Source organism: Elgaria multicarinata, chromosome 19, assembly GCF_023053635.1.
Source record: "Elgaria multicarinata webbii isolate HBS135686 ecotype San Diego chromosome 19, rElgMul1.1.pri, whole genome shotgun sequence".
Taxonomy (NCBI): Eukaryota; Metazoa; Chordata; class Lepidosauria; order Squamata; family Anguidae; genus Elgaria; species Elgaria multicarinata.
In genome coordinates, this window is record NC_086189.1 from 15,164,326 (window position 1) to 15,188,146 (window position 23,821).

The 23,821-nt window shown below is 46.6% G+C and overlaps 1 protein-coding gene across 2 annotated transcripts in view; it reads right to left on the minus strand.

Annotated features, from left to right (window-relative positions):
* PBX3 (PBX homeobox 3) overlaps positions 1 to 23,821 on the minus strand; it is a 226,918-nt gene that overhangs the window by 118,379 nt on the left and 84,718 nt on the right. The gene's annotated exons all lie outside the window — the stretch shown is intronic.

Genomic DNA, 23,821 nt, shown 5'->3' on the forward strand with positions numbered 1-23,821 from the left:
GGATTAAAACATCCTTAAAACATCCTAAAAACATCCTGAAATTCCACTGGCTAGGCCTGCCGGAATAGATCAGTCTTTATTGCTTTTTTAAATTCTAAAAGACTGTCAAGTTGCCGAATCTCCTCCGGCAGGCCATTCCACAGTCTGGGAGCGGCAGAAGAGACGGTCCTCTGGGTAATACCCGTAAGCCTAGTTTTGGTTGACTGAAGTAGATTCTTCCCAGAGGACCTGAGTGCGCGGGGCGGATTGTATGGGAGAAGGCGATCCCGCAGGTAGCCTGGCCCCAAACCATGTAGGGCTTTAAAGGTACAAAGGCCAAAGGTCCGTCTAATCCGATTTCATCATATTACACCAGTACTTTATAATCTACGCTGGTTGCTAGTCCATTTCTGGCACTGCAGCCCCAAACGGCTTACTTGAAGGACCGTATCTTTCCATAAATACCTGCTCAAACCCAGAGATCCTATTCAGAGGTCCTTCTCTGGGTACCCCAGCCCAATGAGGTGAAGCTCGTATCTACTAAGGAGAGAGCTTTTTCAGTGGTGGCACCACGGTTCTAGGATGTCCTCCCCAGAGTGGATCGCCGGACACCTCCGTTGCGGTCCTTGTGAAATAGACCCCAACCACAGGCTATTTTTGTCCCAGATCACGTCCGTGCATTTTAGATCTTTGCGCTGCCGCTGGCATCTTTCTGAGTTTTCCTTTGGTTTAATTATGCTTTAAATGTATGGGTTTTATACTACGTCTTGCTAGGCGATTGCTTTTTATGGATGGCGGTTGATGCTTTGCGAGCCATCCAGAGAGCTTCAGTTAACGGGCAGGGCAGAAATGCAATAAATAAATAAATAAATAAGTAAATAATCCAGATGCCACTGCAGGAAAACCCATGATCAAGCCAAGGAAGCCCTAACCGCTTCTGCAGTTGCCTTCGGGCCCCTCCCCCTAGTGCCAAACTGGTGATCATGAGTGACGCACTGAACACGGCCCGGAAGGTAGAGCTATGACGGGTGTGAGCTCTTGAGAGGTGTCACCGCCTCCATAACTTTTGCCAAGCAATCCGTGATCGCAAATGGATGGTTGGGGGGGGGGGAAATGATGCAAACCCCCAGCCTTTTTTGGGGTGGGGGGGTGGGGGAAGGCTTAACTGGTGGAAAATAAGGGGCTAGATTGGTGGGGTGGTGCGGGGGGAACGCTCTACATGGATCATCTTCTTGGCTCGCCACTCTGACCATGTCACTCCACTTCTGAAATCTCTTCATTGGCTCCCAATTCACTCCAGAATCCAATATAAACTTCTCCTGTTGACCTTCAAAGCTTTTCACGGTCTAGCTCCTGCCTATCTCTCCTCTCTCATCTCACACTATTCCCCCGCTCGTGCTCTCCGCTCCTCTGATGCCATGCTTCTCGCCTGCCCAAGGACCTCCACTTCCCTTACTCGGCTTCGTCCTTTTTCTTCTGCTGCCCCTTACGCCTGGAACGCTCTTCCAGAACACTTGAGAACTACAAACTCAATCACAGCTTTTAAAACTCAGCTAAAAACTTTTCTTTTCCCTATAGCTTTTAAATATTGAGTTTGTTCTGACCCTATACTGTCAGCTTCACCCTACCCGGTGCCTGTTTACACTTCCCTGTGCCTGTTTGCATTCTCTTTCCCTCCTTATTGTTTACTGCAACTTTATTAGATTGTAAGCCTATGCGGCAGGGTCTTGCTATTTACTGTGTATAATCTGTACAGCACCATGTACATTGATGGTGCTATATAAATAAATAAATAAATAAATAAATAAATAATAATAATAATAATAATAAAACAAATCTTCATTTCACGTTCTGTTTGAAAATGAGGGGGCAGGCGATAAATTTATGAGTAGCAGGCAAAAGTTCCTAAAATCAAAAAGCATCTTTACTGCTCATACAAAGTAAGGCGTGTGTAGTGGGCGAAGTCCCTAGTAATTCAGGTTTTCAGGGTTTTTTCGAGATATAGTGGGCAAGATAATCTATTTCCCCAATTTCTGCTGTTGCTATTTGCTAGACCTTCAAAACAATATGATTGCATCATAGGAGCGTGTTCAGAGGAGGGCGAACAGGTTGATCAGGGGTCTGGAAACAAAGCCCTATGAAGAGAGACTGGAAGAACTGGGCATGTTTAGCCTGGAGAAGAGAAGACGGAGGGGAGACATGAGAGCACTCTTCAAATACTTAAAAGGTTGCCACACAGAGGAGGGCCAGGATCTCTTCTCGACCATCCCAGAGTGCAGGACACGGAATAACGGGCTCAAGTTAAAGGAAGCCAGATTCCAGCTGGACATCAGGAAAAACTTCCTGACTGTTAGAGCAGTATGACAATGGAACCAGTGACCTAGGGAGGTGGTGGGCTCTCCCACACTAGAGGCTTTCAAGAGGCAGCAAGTCAAGGATGCTTGAAGGTGGATTCCTGCATTGAGCAGGTTGTTGGACTAGATGGCCTTATAGGCCCCTTCCAACTCTACTATATTCTATGACATGAGAAAAAAAAGCCATCCCATACAGAGTACTGACTGAAACGTTGCTTATGCTGGACAACACACGCTTGAAAGTCATCCCTGCTCCTACCTTTAGACAGACATGATTCACGGATGTAATTTATTCATGCCCCCTCCTATGAGTCCGCAGGCACATTTATATGCCAGACGTGGGACCACCCCTTTCCCATCTGACTCCTCCCCTTCTGCACTAATGTGTAATTAAGAATTGCCAACGGCATGACAACAGGAGCAACTTGATGTATGACAAAACCAAGCCCTTTCGTCGTGGAAAGAGCAAGGCAGGGACCTCAACGCTCCCGAAAGGGCAAAGAACTGCAGAGGCTAAGGAACAACAGCAAATAAGAAGGTGAGCTTAAAAATCCCAAGAAGTATTGGAAGTCAAGAGTACAGTTGAGCAGAGATAAAAGGAAATTATGTCCTACATGGCAAAGGAAAGTCAAACGTGCACATCTAAGGTGGAGAATCAACCGGGCGTTGAATTGCTAATACTATGCGACTCCCAAAACTCAAGTTACGAAACTGGAATTGTGAAAAGGAGTGGTGAATTTGCCCACATTTGGCTTTAGTGGCATAATTTCTGTTCCAACATACATTTTGTCTCCTTCCACGCTATTTCGAATCAACAATGCTGAAAAATAAGAACTTGTAAATTACTTTACCCTTACTATAAAGTAAGAATCTGTCGTAGTGCTCTAACAGTCAGGATGTTGGTTCCATTGTCATTGGTTCCATTGTCATACTGCTCTAATAGTCAGGAAGTTTCTCCTGATGTCCAGCCGGAATCTGGCTTCCTGTCACTTGAGCCCGTTATTCCGTGTTTTGCACTCTGAGATGATCGAGAAGAGATCCTGGCCCTCCTCTGTGTGACAACCTTTCAAAGACTTGAAGAGTGCTATCATGTCTCCCCACAGTCTTCTCTTCTCCAGGCTAAACATGCCCAGTTCTTCCAGTTGGTTTAGTTAGAATCATAGAATAGTACAGCTGGAAGGGGCCTAGAATGCCATTGAGTCCAACCCCTGCTCAATTCAGGAACCCACCTTAAATCATCCCTGGCAATTGGCTGTCCAGCTGCCTCTTGAACGCCTCTAGTGTGGGAGAGCCCAAGACCCCCCCCCAGGTCATTGGTTCCATTGTCATACTGCTCTAACAGTCAGGAAGATTTTCCTGATGTCCAGCTGGAATCGGGCTTCCTGTCACTTGAGCCCGTTATTCCGTGTCCTGCACTCTGGGAGGATCGAGAAGAGATCCTGTGCTATCTTGTCTCCCCTCAATCTTCTCTTCTCCAGGCTGTACATGCCCAGTTCTTCCCGTCTCTTCTCATAGGGCTTTGTTTCCAGACCCCTGGTCATCCCTGTTGCCCTCCTCTGAACACGCCCTGGAGGCCCACGAATGTGTGCATCTAGCAGAGGAAGGACGTGAGGTTAACCTCCATGGGTGGTGGGTGGGTGGGGACTCCATTGGGTCAGCAATGAAACAAACGTCTTGGTTGTGGAATCTCTTTCCTTGGCAGCTTTCAGGAAAAGGCTGGGCCAGTAAGGCAAGGAAGCGTGGAACGAAAAAAGATTCCTCCTCCAGGTGGGAGAGATGAGCTGTGGTCACCTTTCCGGTATTCTACGAGAGACACACTCTTCACTTCAGATGTTAGCTACTCCAAGGCCACAGCTAGATCTAAGGTTTATCCTGGGATCATCCAGGGTTCGCCCCTGCCTGAGCACTGGATCCCCTGTGTGTCACCTAGATGGACAGGTTTGACCCCTAGATGATCCAGGGATAAACCTTAGGTCTAGCTATGGCCCAAGTCTCCGGTACATAGGGCCTTGCAGATAGGTTGTCTGCTATGCTTCCCTCTTATGACCTTTCTCTGCCTTCATGGCTACCGCCCCGTTATCCATTATCCTAGCTTAAGGCCAGGAGTCTTTTCATGTGTCTGTCTGGCCTGTCCAACTCTCTGTGCACAGCTGGTGCAGGCTAATCCCATGGGGACAAAGAGAGGAAGGTAAAACACATGCCCAATCTGGTCCCTGCAGCAGGATGTAGAAAAGGGGCAGTGAGGATACACATTGATTTAAGTGGCTCAGTGATACTTAATTCAAGATACCTTACCCAGAACAATGTCCCCCCAACCTGTTATCCTCCAGATGTTTTGGACTGTAACACCCATAAGCCCCATCCAGCATAACCAACAGTCAACAATGCCGGAATTTGAAGTCCAAAACATCTGATGACCTAGAACAGAACTTAGGATGAATATTAGCTTTATATTATGCAGGATTGTGTAGAAACCCTATCGTTTTCTACACCTGCAATTCTACAGTTTTAATCTAAAACAGTACATCACTTAGGCCATAGCTAGACCTAAGGTTTATCCTTGGATCGTCCAGGGGTCAAACCTGTTCATTGAGGTGACACACAGGGGATCCAGTGCTCAGGCAGGGGCGAACCCTGGATGATCCCAGGATAAACCTTAGGTCTAGCTGTGGCCTTAGTCTACCTGTGCAGCAGGATTAGCAGAAAGGAGACCTTCAGGTGTTTCAGGCAACAACTCCCAACAACTTCCAGCATTCCTGATCATTGACCATGCTGGCAGGGGCATCTCGGAGCTGAAGTCCAAATCATCTGGAGATTGATTTTCTGCCCACCCCTGGGCAGATTTACTACCTGTTCCAGCCCTATATCCTTTCTGGGCCTACCAACTAACATAGCATAGCAAGATATCTGTCTGCCTCATACCTTGAAATAGAAACAGGTATTCAATATTCCAGATTCCGGCTGGACATCAGGAAAAACTTCCTGACTGTTAGAGCAGTGCGACTGTGGAATCAGTTACCTAGGGAGGTTGTGGGGTCTCCCACACTAGAGGCCTTCAAGAGGCAGCTGGACAACCATCTGTCAGGGATGCTTTAGGGTGGATTCCTGCATTGAGCAGAGGGGTGGACTAGATGGCCTTGTAGGACCTTCCAACTCTGCTATTCTATGATTCTATGAATATGATGGCGATCCAATGATGCACAACTTCTCATTTATTACTTTCACCCTCTATCCCAATCTTTCTCCTCCTCTGCCTGCCTGCCATTTCTCACCTTTGTTTTTCTTGGTCCATCTTTTTCTCTAAATTTAAAACCAAAAAACCCCCAACCCAAACAGACTCTAAACTACTCAAGCATGAAGTGTCTTCACTATGGTTGCCAGATTTGGAACAAGCCAGGATATTAAACCAACTTCAAACCATGATTTCATATCCTGACTTGTTCTGAAACTAGTAAACCTAGTTTCCTGGTTTGGACAAACGGGAAACTAGGGTTACTTAAAGACTTCTTGGTTAAATCATGCCCTTGTGGAGGAAAGAACTAACAGGCTGAGTGTGTGAGCCAATGCCTCACTCATACATCAGTTTATTAAGCTGGGGTTTGAGTGTGTGAACTGGGCTACTGTGTCACAAATGTTTGAGTCAGTTGTTCTCCAACAACTGTTCAACATTCTCTTTGAAAATGTTCACTTACTTATTCCAACTGTCACAGTGATGTTGTCCCAGTGCCAGACCCAGTTGGTTGTATGATGCCATGACACCACCCTGTTCACTACAGGATCCCTGATTGGATGGGATCACTTAATTAACCAATACAGGAAGAAGGAAACAGCAGCGTCCAGGGCAAACTGTGGCATTGAATGAGATGGGATGGGGCAGGGACGACGACAAATGGGAATATTCAGAAAATGCAGGTGTTTCCCAGGAGACATTCTCCACTCACACCCCTGAAAATTTGCCTAAGCCCAAGAACCAAACAGGTGAAGAATATTTGGTACGGTCCATTTGCCTAAGCCCAAGAACCAAACAGGTGAAGAATATTTGGTACGGTCCATTCACACTCCCCAACAGAAAGCGGTGTGGTGATGAATGCTATTCTGAATCTTGACCCACTGGGTGAAGACTGGTAAGGTGCAAGGACTGAGCTAGGCGCCATTTCCCCCCCCCCCCCCAGAGCTACAAAGGTTTGGAATCCAAACAAAGCCCTATGAGAAGAGACTAAAACAACTGGGCATGTTTAGCCTGGAGAAGAGAAGATTGAGGGGAGACATGATAGCACTCTTCAAGTACTTGAAAGGTTGTCACACAGAGGAGGGCCAGGATCTCTTCTCGATCCTCCCAGAGCGCAAGACACGGAATAACGGGCTGAAGTTACAGGAAGCCAGATAACGGCTGGACATCAGGAAAAACTCCCTGACTGTTAGAGCAGTACAACAATGGAACCAGTTACCTAGGGAGGTTGTGGTCTCTCCCACGCTAGAGGCCTTCAAGAGGCAGCTGGACAGCCATCTGTCAGGTATGCTTTAAGGTGGATTCCTGCATTGAGCAGGGGGTTGGACTCGATGGCCTTATAGGCCCCTTCCAGTTGTACTATTCTATGATTCTAACTAAACCAACTGGAAGAACTGGGCATGTTTAGCCTGGAGAAGAGCTGAGGGAAGACATGACAGCACTCTTCAAGTCCTTGAAAGGTTGTCACACCAAGGAGGGCCAGGATCTCTTCTCAATCATCTCAGAGTGCAAAACTCAGAATAATGGGCTGAAGTTACAGGAAGCCAGGTTCCGGCTGGATAGTTATCTAGGGAGGTCGTGGGCTCTCCCATACCAGAAGCCTTCAAGAGGCAGCTGGACAGCCATCTGTCAGGTATGCTTTAGGGTGGATTCCTGCATTGAGCAGGGGGTTGGACTTGATGGCCTTATAGGACCCTTCCAACTCTACTATTCTATGATTCTATGAATGGGCAAGAACATAACCCATTCATTGTGACATTTGCTTCACGTTGTAATATAAAATAAATGTGACTCATCTAGAGCTTTTATAAGAGAGAGAGAGAGAGAGAGAGAGAGAGAGAGAGAGAGAGAGAGAGACCCTACTCCCTAATTCTGCTTTAAGTATAAACCTGGAAGATATATTTTTTTAACAAAATAATGAATACAAAAAGACCATTGCTCTAGCAAAATGTCAGCGAAAGCAGCTGTCTTTAACGGGCATTGTCTCACCGAGTTTATTTCAAAAACCTCTCAGAAGAAACGGATGCTAAACCAAAGCAAGCCTCCCGGCTTGCATCGGAGGGTTAAGCGGATCACAGATCCAGAGGAGTGTATTCAAAGCAACACTCTGCCTTCGATAATTTAGAGACAAGCACGATAACCAGTATTGGTACATGACAGTCATATGAAATAATAAACCTTGCTAGCTATAAACATTACCAAATTCTGACACTATTGATTTATTATGTCTAACAGTGACATCAAAACTGAACAACTGACAGAAACAATGTTACAGCTTTAAGAGCAGTTTGTCAACGATTAATTCTGCCAAACGGGGTTTAGTTTTTATGCTGGGACTGCTGTCTAGCAGTTGTCAATCCGAGCAAAAATTACTACTGCCACGCGTCTGCTCACGCACGCCCGAGGCGCCGTTCGCCCGGCCCTCATTACCCTGTTTCACTGCAAATACAGATGCTGGGCCCGTCCCTTTAAAAAAATAAAAATAAAGGCATGTTAATTATGCAAATTATTAATTGGGCTCACGCTGAAGGACTCGCGTTGCTGCCCAGGGTGGAGTCGGTTAACGGCGGCGTGGTGGCGTTTTCAAGCCTGACCTGTGACAGAAAGAAAGCGAAGCGAGATTTTGTACGACTCCACTTCGGGCCGCCGATTCTTCCGTTCTAGGGTGTCTCCGGGCGTGCTGCGGCCCTCACAGGCTGCCTGCCCCTCCGACCAAATCCACGTTATTCATCTGACCTGTTTACCACCACTAATGCCTGTCAGCCGCGTGTGGCCCTTTGCGACGGACGCTGTTTCCTCAAAACGCACGCGACCGGTTCTATCGTCGGCTCGCCGCATCTCCCCAACACCCCCCTTCTCTTCTCTTCCCACATATTTTTATGGCCCGTCCTCTTCCAGTAGGGTTGTTTCGTCCTATTTATATTACAGTGTCAATAAAAAGTGTATGACACAATATTATACGCTGTAAATTTGTTTGATTCCTCCACACACACACACACACACACACACCCCACCCCCAGCAAAGCTTAAATCAAATAGATTTAAACCCGCAAAAGATAGAAAGAGGGTAAAGCTATACGGCTTTTCCAATTAAAATTTACAGCAGACAATGTTGTAAATTTTATACAGTTGTAATGCTTGCTGCAGTTGTACCGAAATGGGAACTATTGATCAGTCTGATTTCCCAGGACACATGGAAGGGGGGGGGGAGTCAGAGAGGGGGAGAGAAAACTAGGTAATGCACAAACAAGAAACCAAAAGGAGGGGGGGGAAACACCTTGCATTGGGAAGGTCTTCTATTATACTTTACTGCCATCATTTGGTTCCTGACGTATCTCTCTACGCAGAATAAACAAGGTCACAGCCCCTACTTACAAGAGCAACTGTAGTCACTAGAAGGAACTGATGCACACACTCCTGTCTCCGCCTCAAGATTGTCAGGATCCTGTACAATTCTTGAGATGAGGATGCTACACACCTGAAAGCAGAACCGAGCTTCCAAAACTTCCCCGTGTTACACGGGCCTCCAAGCAGAGTTCCACATCAGGTACCTATAGGTATCTAAAGCCCTATATGGGTCGGGTCCAGGCTATCTGAAAGACTGTATTCTCCCATACGAGCCTGCCCATGCTTTAAGATCTTCAGGAGGAGCCTTTCTCTCAGTCCCACCACCATCACAGGCCCGCTTGGTGGGAACGCGGGAGAGGGCCTTCTCGGTGGCTGCCCCAAGGCTCCGGAACTCTCTTCCCAGGGAGAGGGAACATGGTTCAACAGCACCCTCCCGCCCATGTTCCCCAGCAACTGGTGCACACAGGTTTACGGACACGGATACTAGAGATAACACACGACCATCAGGGGTAGTAGCCACTGATAGCTTTTGCCTCCAGGAATTTATCCAACCCCCTTTTAAAGCCATCCAAATGGGTGGCCATCACGGCATCTTGTGCTAGTGAGTTCCATCATTTAACTCTGCGCTGTGTGAAGAAGTCCTTCCTTTCATTTGTCCTGCAACGGATGTGGTTCAAAATGGCACCTGCCCCAGACTTACCGGGGGTGTGTGTGTCATGTCTTGAAAAGGGACATAACCCTCCATAGTCAGAAAAACTTTTTTAAAAAAATCACAGCAACTGAGAACAAAATATATTTGGCTCTGTCAATGTAACTCACGGGTCTTTTTTTTTTTTTTAATTAGTTGGCTATCTGGTTAATAAACCCAGAATACACCAAGGTGCTTCTGTTTTTAACATTAATTTGTCAGGTCACATCCGCAAACGTTGTAAGAGTTCACATGACATGTTGCCACCTGCCTGGCTTAGATCCCCATGTCCTAGCTGGGAGAGAACCCAATACCTGAAAAGGCGGTTCTGGGGTTCCATCAGGCATTCTCCTTGCAAACATGCTCCGTTGCGCACATAAAGGTCCTCCACCTGAAAGCAATGTGCTGATGGACGAATCAGGCACATGGGCAGGCCTTCCTGTGCATGCACAGGACCTATTCCCTCCTTTGACGGTGCGGGGAGACCCCACATGGAGGTCTTCCTTATGGACATCAGAGCACATTCACATTCAGGGCAACAGGGAAATCGTAGCAGGTGGTACATAGGGGGACCAGGAGGCTACCAGGAGCAGGGCCTTCTCTGCTGTGGCACCCCGGCTGCGGAATGAGCTCCCTAAGGAAGTTCGCCCGGCACTTACACTATATCCTTTCAGATGCCAGGTGAAGACCTTTTTATTCTCTCAGCATTTCAACAGTCTATAAATTAAATTTTACCTTAGCTGTTTTAAATTTGTATTTCTGCACCGTTGCTGATTTTATCCTGGTTGTGCTTCTATATTGTATTTTATATCATGTTTTTATACTGTTGGTTTTACACTTGGAATGGATTTAATTTTTGCGAACCGCCCAGAGAGCTTCGGCTATTGGGCGGCATAAAAATGCAATAAATAAATAAATAAAAATACATAGGGACAAACAGCGTTTGCAGGGAACAAAGGCATTCTTTCTTACCGCAGGAAAGACCGTGCAGACCCACATAATTATAAATAACAAACATAATATAGGGTGACCTTATGAAAAGGAGGACAGGGCTCCTGTATCTTTAACAGTTGTATTGAAAAGGGAATTTCTGCAGGTGTCATTTGTATATATGGAGAACCTGGTGAAATTCCCTCTTCATCACAATAGTTAAAGCTGCAAGTACCCTGCCCTCTTTTAAAATGATTATTCTAGTATAGCTTCTGCACCTTTAACTGCTGTGATGAAGAGGGAATTTCACCACGTTCTCCATATATACAAATGATACCTGCTGAAATTCCCTTTTCTGTGCAACTGTTCAAGATACAGGAGACCGGTCCTCCTTTTCGTAGGGTCACCCTAAATAAGAACAATTGCAATGGCAGCAAAATGCACGTTTATTTTGCTCAGGGCCGAGTGTTCAAAGAACTTCACATCCTTACAACAGGCCTATAAGGTAGGCCAGTATTCTTAGGCACGTATTGTGGAGAATAGAGCAGTGCCTTCTAAATTGCCCCCAAAGAGGGGATGCATAACCCAAAATAAAAGACGGCTATTGGCATCACATTTGCATGTGCGACGTTATCTGCACCGATGCTAATTTAGTCTGATTTAGATGTATAGGCGCAAATTTACAAATAATGATAATTTAAATAGAGCGTATATCTCGCTATACTGTGGAAGATTATGGGAACAGGTCACCGTCTGCCCACCTGTTCAGTCTACTGTCCAGGAAACAGTTGTGATGGTTTTTATTTTTAAAATGAAATTGGACGGCCTTTTCAATAAACAGAGGACACCTTCAAATAGAGGACACCTGGTCACCCTAAGGGGACAGAGGCTTTGAGAATACTGCTTTTCCACATAGTACAAAGAGGTGAGCTTTGACGTGGTGGATTTGCAGCTCACACTTAGCCTCTAAATGGTTCTCGCTCCCTGCAGTCCCAGGATTTTATTTTATTTTTATTTTTTTGCAGATGCTGCCATTTTTAAGGCTTTCCAAAAGCCAGAAGAACCAGGAACCTGTTTCCGGCCAAATGAAACATTGGATCCTCAGGAATTTGAGGCGGTGGATTCCAGGCTTCACCGTACGATGGCAGCCACTTGATAAACCAGCAGCGTTTTTTGGCACCGGGCCTACAGCGCAAGGACATCCCGGAGAGCGCCCGGCGCCCGTCATTAACCAGCGATGCTCCTGGAAAGCATCAATTTAAAAGGCACGCCACAACAAAGCCCAGACCGCTTTCCAGGGATGTAATAGGCTCGGAATTAACCTCCTGAAAATAAAAGTGTATTTAAACAAACCCCCCCAAAAAAGCAACGTGGGCTATTGTTGAGCGGAAAAGAGACACTGGCAGACAATGAGTAAATCCAATAATGGGGAAGTGGGGGTGGATATAACAGCCCAGGATCCCAGCATCTGGCACGGAACGCACTTCGCTGTAAACTGAATAGCAGTTTCCAAAACTGCTCCAAGCATTGTTTCTTTGCCAAGGCAGTAAACAGCTTTTATCAGCAATAATGATGGCATAATCCCAGCTAAAAAGGAAAGTAACATATGGCAGAAGCCCTGCAAATACCATCCCGACAAAGTAGGGGGCATTTTTATTACCGCGTCCACTTGCAGAAAAACCTGGCAGACAACTTCTCTCTTCTCTCTCTCTCCCCCCTCCCCTGTTTATTTTTTTTTATATATAAAAAAAAACAGGTTATCATCTTCGCTGTTTGAGCTGAATGTGGCATTAGGGAGTTTTAAACTAATGAGTTCATTTTTCTAGGAGGAGGGGGAGAAGGGGAGGGAGGGGGGATAGAGGAAGATTTCCCTAGATCTGACAGATGACAAGGAACGCTAAACAGTCTTGTGAAATGCAGGGTTGTATTTGCACAAGGTTTAATACAGCGCTTTGGTTACGATTGAGCCCTGAACACCAGGTCAAAAGTATTTCTTATAAGAAAATGAGAGAGAGAGAGAAACCGACAGAGAAAGTGTCACCACCCGATACGCCAAACTGCTACACTGCAGACAGAAATCCATCCTCGCCCTCGTTTTCCTGGAAAGCACGGATCCCAAAGGTACATTGCTAGGAATCCGTCTGGGACACAGGATCTGGTGTTTCCAACCAAGCTCTGAAACCTGGTATGTCACAACAAGACTTTTAATTGTTAACTTCCCCCCCCACACACACACACACAAATAATAACAATTTCTCCGCAGATGCTGCATCCCACCAACAAAACCTCCGTCGATGTCTTAGACCGTGCCACGGTTTGAAAACATCACGGCTTGCTAATTAACATGCTAATTATTTTGCCCTATACATTTGCCACGATGTTCGACAAACACACGGCGCGAACCTTTGTTTACCTCCACGCAAATGCAGTTGCTATCGCAGCCCGGGCAAAGAAAACAGGGGAGGTGCGTGTGTGTTAATTTCCCCAACCAATTGACATCTCTACCGATAGATATATTTTTTTTGTAATTTCTTTTTTTTCCCCAGACTGAAGAAACGTATCTAAGAACTGCTCTCGCTGATGTGCGCTGCAGTTTACCAGGGTGTCTATATTTCTGTTGTCAGTTTTTACAGTATCTTCCTTCATTAAACCTATCCAGTTTTCCTCCGGATCATGCAACCAAGGCCAGAAGACAGATCTCTTCCTGAAACAGAGCAGTCTGCCAAGTCTTCCTCAAGACCAGCTTTAACCTCCCTATTGATTTTTTCAACACTGCAGCCATTCATTGTCTGTGACATGTAGCTGTCGGCTCTTTAACACCCTTCAACCAAATCAATTTCATATTTTTGTCAACGCCCCTGCAAAGCGGACGGCGAGCAAAATGGGGAGACGCTTTTTCGCTTGATTTAGGACATGGGTTTCAGAGCAACAGTTCAGTTTGGGTTTGATTTGGTTTAATTAACAGGGCTCCTGTTGGCTGTTTACGAGCCTTAGAAAAAGTTAACGCAACACGTTTGCTTAAGCTTATTGAATGCAAAGGGAAGAGGATTGGGTTCTTGGACGCTTAGAAGGAATAATATTGTGCTCCTTCAGACAAATGCAAGATCAATCTACAGTCAAGGCTTTCATCTTTCACTCACCTTGCCCAATACTGGATTTAGGCACAAGCAAGTAAGCCATGACTCAGGGCCTCGTATTATGAGGGGCCTCTAAATATATCAGAGATAACTAAAATGTAAGATAACTAAGATGACATTGCTTTGGCTTCAATACGTTGGAAAGTCTGGTGTGGCTTCCAGCAGAGTTGCCTTATACAGAGAAAGCGCGGCAGTGCTGCATTTAGCATTGGCGGCAATAAGCGCAAAACTAGAGGCCGTTTAAAAGAAGTTCAAATCAATTTGCTTTATTAGTCCTTTTATACACATCTTCACGGAAGATGTGTATAAAAGATCTAATACTGTATAACTACAAGCACTGCCTAACGCTTTGTGGTATCCTTTCATTACCCTTCCTATTATAACGTAATACACTTCATTGTCTTTGTGTTTATGATTTGAAGCTATGAATCTTGATACAGTTTAGGGCTTCAGCATATATTAATCTGCCCCGGCCTTGCCTCGTTCCCACAATTTGAGGGAGCTCCAGATTACGTCCCCTTCTACTGGTTAACACACACACACCCATGTTTTCTTGCTGCTGCTTCCTCCTCCTTCTCCTCCTTTTTAATTCCACACAAATTTATTTATTTATTTATTTATTTATTTATTTATTTATTTATTACATTTATATACCGCCCCATAGCCGAAGAACTCTGGGTGGTTTACAAAAGTTAAAAACAGCAAACGTTAAAAAGAAGTATAAAAAATTTTAAACCATCAAAAACATAAAAACAACAGTATAAAAACAACAGTACCCATTTAAAAACAACAGTTCTGGGGTCCGTTCAAAAACAAACTTAGCGTTGTTAAATGCTGTTAAATGCCTGGGAGAAGAGAAAAGTCTTGACCTGGTGCTGAAAAGATAACAGTGTTGGTGCCAGGCGAGTCTCATCGGGGAGATCATTCCACAGTCGGGGAGCCACCACCGAAAAGGCCCACTCCCTCCCTCTCCCAGTTAAGGAGGAAAAGACAGAATAGCTTCGCAGCATCTTTCCATCAGTAGAGCACGGGCCCATCCATCTTGAATCACCCCACCCCAGAGCCGATCTTAAAGCATCACGAGCATTAAAATGAGAACATATACGACCTGGCTTTATTGGTGCCCAGAAGCGTTGGCCTGAGGATTGGGGTGGGGGAATAATAAAAATTCACCTATCGCCAAAGTGCTGATGTCCTATTCAAACCTGTTTGGCTGTGTTGAAACGCTTTCATTTCGAGGGCGAAATTCCATTTCAGAGCAGCTCTCAGGGGCCATATTCCAGGGTTGGGCGTGGCCAAGGCAAAAGGGGCGGGATCAGTATTGCAGGGGTGGGCGGAGCCAAGGGCAAAATAATAATAATAATAATAATAATAATAATAATAATAATAATGCTCTTTAGTTACTATCAATACATGAACTTCATCCTATTATAAGCATACGTCTAACCATTCCATCACACCATTCCTTAATTTGTCTCATAGGAACATCAGAAGAGCCCAGCTGGATCAGACCAAGGGTCCATCTAGTCTAGCAAGAGGGACCCACAAGCAGGACTCGGGCGTAACAGTACCCTCCCACCCATGTTCCCCAGCAACTGGTGTATATATTTATTTATTTATTTAAAACATTTATATCCCGCCCTATATCAATAAGATCTCAGGGCGGCGTACAGATAAAAGCATACAGTATAAAAACAGTAAATAGACACAGCTAAAAACAAATTAAACCATAAACTAAGTTAAAACGATATATAATTTAAAAGCACTAAAACTATTAAAACAGTGAAAACAATGTGCCTAGTGAATGCAACCATTAAAAGCTTTGTTCAAAAGCCATGTTTTCACTTGGCGCCGGAATAAAATCAGCGTTGGCGCCCGTCGGGCCTCCAAGGGGAGGGCGTTCCACAGTCGGGGTGTCACCACAGAGAAAGCCCTGTCCCTTGTCCCATCATAGCGAATGTGTTGTGCTAGTGGGATGCGGAGAAGGGCTCCTCCAACAGATCTCAAGTCTCGGGCAGGCAGATATAAGGAGAGGCGCTCTCTCAAGTATCGAGGTCCCAAGTCGTTTAGGGCTTTAAACGTCATTACCAACACCTTGAATTCCGACCGGAAGCGTATAGGCAGGGTCTTGCTATTTACTGTGTAATCTGTACAGCACCATGTACATTGATGGTGCTATATAAATAAATAATAATAATAATGTACCCGCCAGCAGTCTAGCTGCTGCATTTTGCACTAGCTGCAACTTCTGAGTCGACTTCAAGGGCAGCCCCACGTAGAGTGCATTGCAGTATAGGGTCATATAGGGTTACTGCCTCTAATACTGGAGGTAACTGCTTCTGCTATGCTTATATTGACCAATATCCAAATTGTATTTTTGACTGATGAACTGGACAAAAAGTTTTCCAATTACTGTGACAGGGTGGGGGATTCCGTCTTTCTTTTTATTTGTACATACTCTGTTAATTTCTCCATTTCCCCGATCTCCCATACTTTCTATCACCAGCACTGAACAGCAGGTGCCTTGCAATTTCTCGATTTGGTGGCTATTTAATATTAATACCAAGACCTTCCAAGCTAACTCCTGAGGTTTACTTAACGCTCACCTCTTCCGCTGCGGCTGTTGTTTTAAACCCTAAAAAAGAAAGGAAGGAAGAAAGAAACCAAGAAGCCATTTTCCTTCAGCCCTCTCTAATCTGCGATCACACAACGTTCCCCGAGAAAGCGCTCACATCACAAGCGCCTTGAGAGTTAGGAAACGTTTGCATGCCAAGAGCAAAGTTATCCTGGTAACACGCGGCGTTTGTTCTGTGCTCAGCAGACAGGACGCCAAAGCTTTGCCGCGTCCTTGTCAACGAGGAAGGGATGCAGTGCCCTTAATTGCATTTCTCGGCCCGGAAAAGCTTCCATTTAATGCATAAAGACACAATATCATCCCACCTGGCATTCTGCGGGGCGGGGGGGGGGAGAGGAGGAGTCATGCACATTGCCACCCGCCCCTGTTGCAACAGGACCTGAGCACAGAACAAAGACTTCCTTCCCGGCGCCAGGAAAAAGATGTGCAAACCGGCCCACGTTAGGTGGCGTTGCGTGGTATTCTTTCTCAAAATCCGAATCTATCCACTGCTCGGTATATGGAAGTTACTACACCTGACCAGAGTAAGCTATTAGTTACTCTGATAACCTCTCGTCTGGATTACTGCAAGGCGTTGTACGTGGGGCTGCCTTTGAATACGGTCTGGGAACTTCAGCTCGTCCCAAAATCCCTGTTAACAGGGATCGGCCAACAAGATCTCAAAGGCTGGGGAGTTCTGCACGAGAGCCAGCGAATACGGGCGCGAAGAATGCGAATTTTGCACCGTTCCAAGGCTAAATGGGCCGAAACAGCACCGATTTGTGGCCCAGCGGACATGGGGCAGTTGTCACTTGTTAGGAAGAAGCACACACAAAAACCACCCCTAAAATGGCTTACAAACCTTCCTAATGTCTTTCTCGCAACTAGTTCTAATGCTCTGCTTCCTTCCCTAGGAAGCAGGAAGGCGGTGGGGAGAGAAGACACCATAGAAAAGTGAACGTTTTCCTGGAGACGGAACAGCTGAGAAAACCCACCTTCAAAACACAGCGCGGCAGCGGCGGCAGCAGAAGCAGCATCAGCAAGCAGCTGGGCCCTCTCATCAAAATATATTTAGAGATGTTTAAAAGACCATCTCAATGGCTTGCTGATCCCAGAGCCCCCCTCACAGCCAGGACACACAATCTGGGATATTTGGAAGTGTGGTGGGTAACAGGAGACAGAGGCCATGACTCCTCTTGTTAAAGTGGGGAGAGAATCCAGAGAATTTCAGGAATGCCTCCCTTTCACCGACTCCGCCTATGTGTTTTGACTGGGGCTCTTCGCAGCAAATCCAGTCGTTAAAATATTTGGGGGGGGGAAGAGAGGGGGGAAGCCCCACAAACATCCATCCATAGAACAGAACCATTAAAAAGGTAGATTAATAGCCTGACAGCTCAAACAGCTTCTCTGGAGCCATTAGGCTCCATGGTGCAAATACGTACTCTGGGCATTTCTGAAAAGAGCGTTAATGGTATGATGGACTGTAACCGCAGCCCTGCCGTACACCTGGATTTATGCTGTTTATTCGGAATGCCTATATGCACCATATGCTCAGCAAATATTTTTATGGAGGCAGTTACCGAGCGTAAGGATCACACAGCTGGTACGGGCGTCCTGCCCCAGGGAGGGGAGGTAGAGAAGGGAAGGATGCGTGACCGTCTTCCGAGACGCAAGGAGGGTACGGTGCGGAAAATGCCACGACGACGCCCCTTCTGGAGGAGAGGGTGGACTTGGGCCGCCCCACGCAAAGAACAGGAAGGCGGCACTTTCAGCAAAAAGAGTACAGGGCACCTGGGTGACAGGAGGGGGAGTGAACTATTTTTAAAATCGGAGAGGCTTGTATTTAAACCGTGTCAGTCTCAAGGACAGGGAGGACAGCGTTTACGGAGCCGCACAAAAACCACTGCAGGCTCCTTGACCCGCAGCGCGGTGTTGGGCGCGGAGCCCTGCGGTGCAACGCTGCACGGGATCCCTGTGCGTCGGGCTAAGACTCACACGGCAAAAGGGCTGACAAATGAGGGATCTAGGAAGACCAGAGGATGGAAAGATCCGGGTACACAGGGGTGATAAATACGGCTGTGCACAGACCCCCCACCCCGAACCGCTTCGTGGCCTGATCCGAAATTTCCAGATCGGGCCCAAACCACTTCGGGTCGATCCGACTTTCCCCCGCTCCGTGGAGCGAGATCCGGAGGGCCAGATCAAGATTTTGCCCCCCTTTCCCCACTTACTTGCGCCCACGATGGACGGCGGAGGCAGGTAAGTGGGGAAGGGGGGACAAAATGGGGGCCGATTAAGCCCTCCTCCCCCCTGCCCCCTTACCTGGCTCCGCCACCATCGCCGCACGGGTCGCTCTGTTCGGGATTCGGGGAACCGAAACGAAGCGGAGCACAGCCCTGGTGATAAACCACACGGCAGATCCAGAAGGGAAAGACACGCTCATCTCAGGTCCCATTTCATGCGAAACACTCTCAGGGTGGGAGAGGTGAAGCCATTTCACAGCCGGACCATTGGGTGGGCCGCCGTTGTGAGAGGCTTGCCTTCAAATGTGCTTTTCTAGAAGCAGGCCCTTTACTCCCAGCCAGGGCTTGATGAGGCAAGGCGGACCAAGCAGGTGTACCGCCGTTGCAGCCTTCTCCAACCTGGCTGCCCTCCAGGTGTGTTCGGCTAAGCCACCGCCACCTTCCCTAGCCAGCAGGCCTAATGATGCCGTGCTGGCTAAGGAGATAAACATAATAAATAAATAAATAAATAAATAAATAAATAAATAAATAAATAAATAAATAAATAAATAACATAAGCTCAGGAAAACAGGTAGTACAAACCTGTGAACTATTTTCACATTGAGAGAGGAGGAGGAGGAGAAGAAGAAGAAGAAGAAGAAGAAGAAGAAGAAGAAGAAGAAGAAGAAGAAGAAGAATGCCTTCTCCAAAGGTTTACGCCGCTCGTGTTTAAGATAGGCAGATGCTTTCGAGGTACCATGACATGAAGCTGCATAAAAAGCAAATCGAATTTTGACAGCGTAGCCAAGGTAGAAAATATCCCAGCTGCCAGGCAGTTCCCCCCCTCCCCCCCCCCCCGCAAGCCTAGGCAGGTTGGGCTCTTAAAAAGCTGGTGCCAACGTCCAGGTGTCCAAAGCTATTTCTCCTGCCCTCATTTGAACTTGGTCTCTAAAAATGGACGTAGTTGCGTTTGGCGAGAGCTTCTTAACTCCTGGCATCTGATTTCAGACGTGCAATATAGCGCCGGCCTACTTATTCGGACAAATAGGATCAGACATATTTTCTTCTGTAGAAGACCCTGATATCAAGAAGGAGGTCGCTCCGGCCATTTCTACAGCAGCCCGGTGTAGGTGTAGGATCTCGCGAGATCCTCCCCTTCGTTCATGTGCGGGCACGAGATCCCAGGAGGAAGGAGGGTGTTGTGCCTGCCATTACCCAGAAGACCTTCTCTTCTGCTGCTCCCAGACTGTGGAACGGCCTGCCGGAGGAGACTCGTCAGCTTGACAGTCTTTTAGCATTCAAAAAAGCTATCAAGACTGATCTCTTCCGGCAGGCCTGTCCAGTGGAATTTTAGGATGCTTTTAGGACGTTTTTAACAGTTACTATGTTTTTAATCAGTATTTTATGTATTTTATGCTTGCTGTTGTTCATAGAATCCTACTGTAGAATCATAGAGATGGAAGGGGCCTACAAGGCCATCGAGTCCAACCCCCTGCTCAATGCAGGAATCCACCCTAAAGCATCCCTGACAGATGGTTGTCCAGCTGCCTCTTAAATGCCTCTAGTGTGGGAGAGCCCACTACCTCCCTAGGTCACTGGTTCCATTGCCGTACTGCTCTAACAGTCAGGACGTTTCCCCCTGCCTCGATCCAATCACAGGGGCGGGTAAGACAAGAGAGGGTGTCAACAAAAGAGAGGGCCTTCTCTGTGGTGGCCCCCCAAATGTGGAACAATCCTCCTGACGAGGCCCGCCTGGTGCCGACATTGTCATCTTTTCGGCGCCAGGTCAAGACTTTTCTCTTCTCCCAGGCATTTAGCAATATGTAATGACCATGGGTCTGCTTTTTTTTGGCTCATCATTTTGAAAATTGTTACAGTGGTTTTAAATGTATGTGTACTTTGCTTGTTTTTGTGGTTTTTAATCTTTGTATGTTGTTTTTAAGTGTTGTTATTGATCTAATGTGAACCGCCCAGAGAGCTTCGGCTATGGGGCAGTATACAAATGCAATAAATAATAATAATAATAATAATAATAATAATAATAATAATAATAATAATTGCAGCTGAGCACATGTGTGCTCCAACTCAAATGTAAGTCAAGAAAAAAGGCCCACCCCTGCTCCCCCCCATCCCCGATTCCTCCTGGCGCAGTTCCTTCCCTCTAGTGCTCTCCGCTACTCGCGAGGAGGAAGGAAGAAGCTGGGAAGAAGCTTCCCTTTATTTATTTATTTATTTATTTATTTATTAAATTTATAGCCCACCTTTTTTCCTCCAAGGAACCCAAAGCAGCAGACATAATCCTCCTCCTCTCCATTTTAACTTCACAACAACAACCCTGTGAGTTTCCGAAAGGAGCAGAAGAGACGGCGTCTCACCAGAACCTACCATTAACCATGACTGTAATGGTGGGTTCCGGTGAGATATCCCCACTGGAATTTCCTCTGGTAAATATTTGCGTCAGGACGAACAAATAGCTCTTCACTCAACGCATAATTAAGGTATAACATTTCAAAGCCGCAAGATGGCGGCCATGGGCACTGGTTGAGATACCATTAAACAGGATCGCACAAAGTCACGGAGAGCCAGTGTGGTGTAGTGGTTAGAGCGATGGACTGAGACAAGGGAGTTCTGGATCCGAGTCCCTATTTGGCCATGCTGCTCATTGGATAACTTCAGGCCACTCACTGACTCTCAGCCTAACCTAGGCCTCAGCTAGACCTACCTGTTATTGGGCGACGGAGGGGTGAATCTCTCGCTACGGTTTTATCGCAAGATCCCCCCTCTGTTTACACATGGCGTGCAATGGCCTTGGAAGGAGAGGACGTCGCACCGGCCATTTTGGTTTTTTTTTTTAAGAAACAGAAGATGAGCACGCGCGCTCATGCACAAAAGGTAAGCTTTTTTATATAAAAAAATTAATTTCTCTCGCTCCCCCTATCCCACCCCTGATGGGCACAGAGCTCAGCCTGAGACCCCGGAAAAAACGGGCCTAAAGTGTAGGGCGAGATCATGGAAGAAGGGAGGGATCATCCCTCCCTGATCCCGGGATCCCCTGTGCATCATGTGAACGCACAGGGATGATCCCGGGGATCACCCCGGGATTTTGCCCCGTTGTGAGGATAGAATAGAGTGAAGGAGGACATTTCTATTCCGAAACTCTCTGGGCAGTTACATAACATTAAAAGCCACCTTGGTTTCTTTCCAAAAGAGGGGGGAGGCAAAATAATAATAATAATAATAATAATAGAATGGAGGAGAGGTCTAAACAGGGCTGTTAACCAGAATGCTGGACATCTGGCCGGCAACTGTGATAAACCGGATCGGAACTCTGTTCTGGTTGACCAGAGGTGCTGTTATGTTCCTACACAAAGCCGCCACCTTGAAAACATGTTGAACATGTCGTTGGTTGGATTCATGCATGGCTCTGCCCATCATATGACTGTCCATGTTCCCAGTCGCGGGCACCACTGAAGTTCAACAGCCAAGTCACTCAGAGGTGTCCGGACTGGTGCCTCCAATCATACTGGGCGTTTGTCTCAAACTGGGAAAACCAAACCAAAAAGCAACAACCATGAGGTTGTCCACGGGGAACAGCAAAGGCATGTCAAGGGGAGGTATCCCTGTGTGGATGCCGGCCCGCCTCTAAAGAAAGCGCAGTAGCTTCGAAAACAAAAGAACGAGGGGAAAACCAACGCAAAATACATACATCCTGTCTGCATGCCCCGTTGAAAAGGCCACCTGGATTTGGGACTGGTGAAAAGCGGTCAAAAATCGGGCTTCTGGGGATCACCTACCCAGCATGCCAAGGCGGAGAGAATGTGTGCGCGGCCTTTGTCTTTAAGCGCATGGTGGTATCTTTAGTTTCTCCGCACCCCCTTCTTCTCCCTCCAAGGCCCTATGAGGAATGTTCGGTTATTACAAGCTCAGGATATTCCATTATTTCCACCGTGCGATTCCTCTCCCCCCCCCACCGCCCGCCTTTCCGTCCTCGGCGTTTCGAAAACGCAGCCTGTTCGGTTTGATGCTGCTGTCTCTGCCTCCAAATCGCCCGCTCTGGTTTACCCAGGGGTAGAGCTTCAAATATTATATTCTCACATTTTCAAATCAGCGCAGACACCTGAGACAAAAAAGTGTCCCCAAAGCTGCCTACATGCTGGTCACTCTTCCTTGTCACGTTTGATTTATTGCCTCCTTGCTGTTCAATTTCACATTTTGTCCTCATCATATCCGTGCCTCATGATCATTCCAGGCTGACCCTTGTAGGGCAGGCAAGGAATATTGATAAAACAATTATCTGTTAGCCGTTCATTTGATTTTCCATTTCAATTACGGATTGCACGAGGCAAAAGGAAAAAGATTGCAACATTGATTTTTTCCCCCCTACCTTACAACAGTAAAGAGTTGCTTTGATGGTTATAAAATGAATGCAGCTCAACCATGCTTTTAAAGGTCATACAGTTTCATTTTACTATATCGTTATTTTTTTTGTGTGTGTGTTTTTAATTAAAAGGGCCAAAATATGCGACTAAGGGTGGGAACCGCCAGATATAAATGTTCAAAAGGCCTTGAGAAAATTAACGGTTTGAAGGAGGGGAAACACGTACAGAAATTCCCCCCAATGTGGTTACAATTAACCTGATTTATTTTCCTCCTTCCCAAAACTCTACTGAATTATTTCCAGTATTTATGAACGAACGGTCTGGAGGCGCCATTCCCCGCAGCTGAGCCGATTTAGGCCTGGCCAGTTTCTGGAGGAGAGGCCCGGCCCATGAACGCAGGTCCGTTTGCCTTGGAGAAAGGCCAGGACACAAATACTGAGGTAATCCAGATGCCAAAACCAACCGAGGATTGTTGTGTGTTGGGAGGGGATGGAAATCCCCAACGGAAAGCAAATGTAAAAAGGGGGGAACGTCACCTAAAAAGCTGAGAGGAAAAAGCTCACTGAGGTAATTACCTCAGAGGGGGTTAGAGCTACCACCTCTGCTTTCCCAGTTCGAGGCAGGCAGAGAGCTCAACTTATGGGGCTGGCCATGATGACCTGTTCCCCGAGCCACAGTTCCGGAAGGTTCCGGAGACGTGCTCTTCCACACACAGGCAGAACCTGCTTGCGGATCTGCACAGGAACCAAGAATAAAAGCAAAAAGGAGTGACTGGTAGGGTGGCCCTACGGAAAGGAGGACAGGGCTCCTGTATCTTTAACAGTTGTATAGAAAAGGGAATTTCAGCAAGGGGTCATTTGTAGGCATGCAGCACCGGGTGAAATTCCCTCTTCATCACAACAGTTAAAGCTAGAGTGACCAGATTTAAAAGAGGGCAGCGT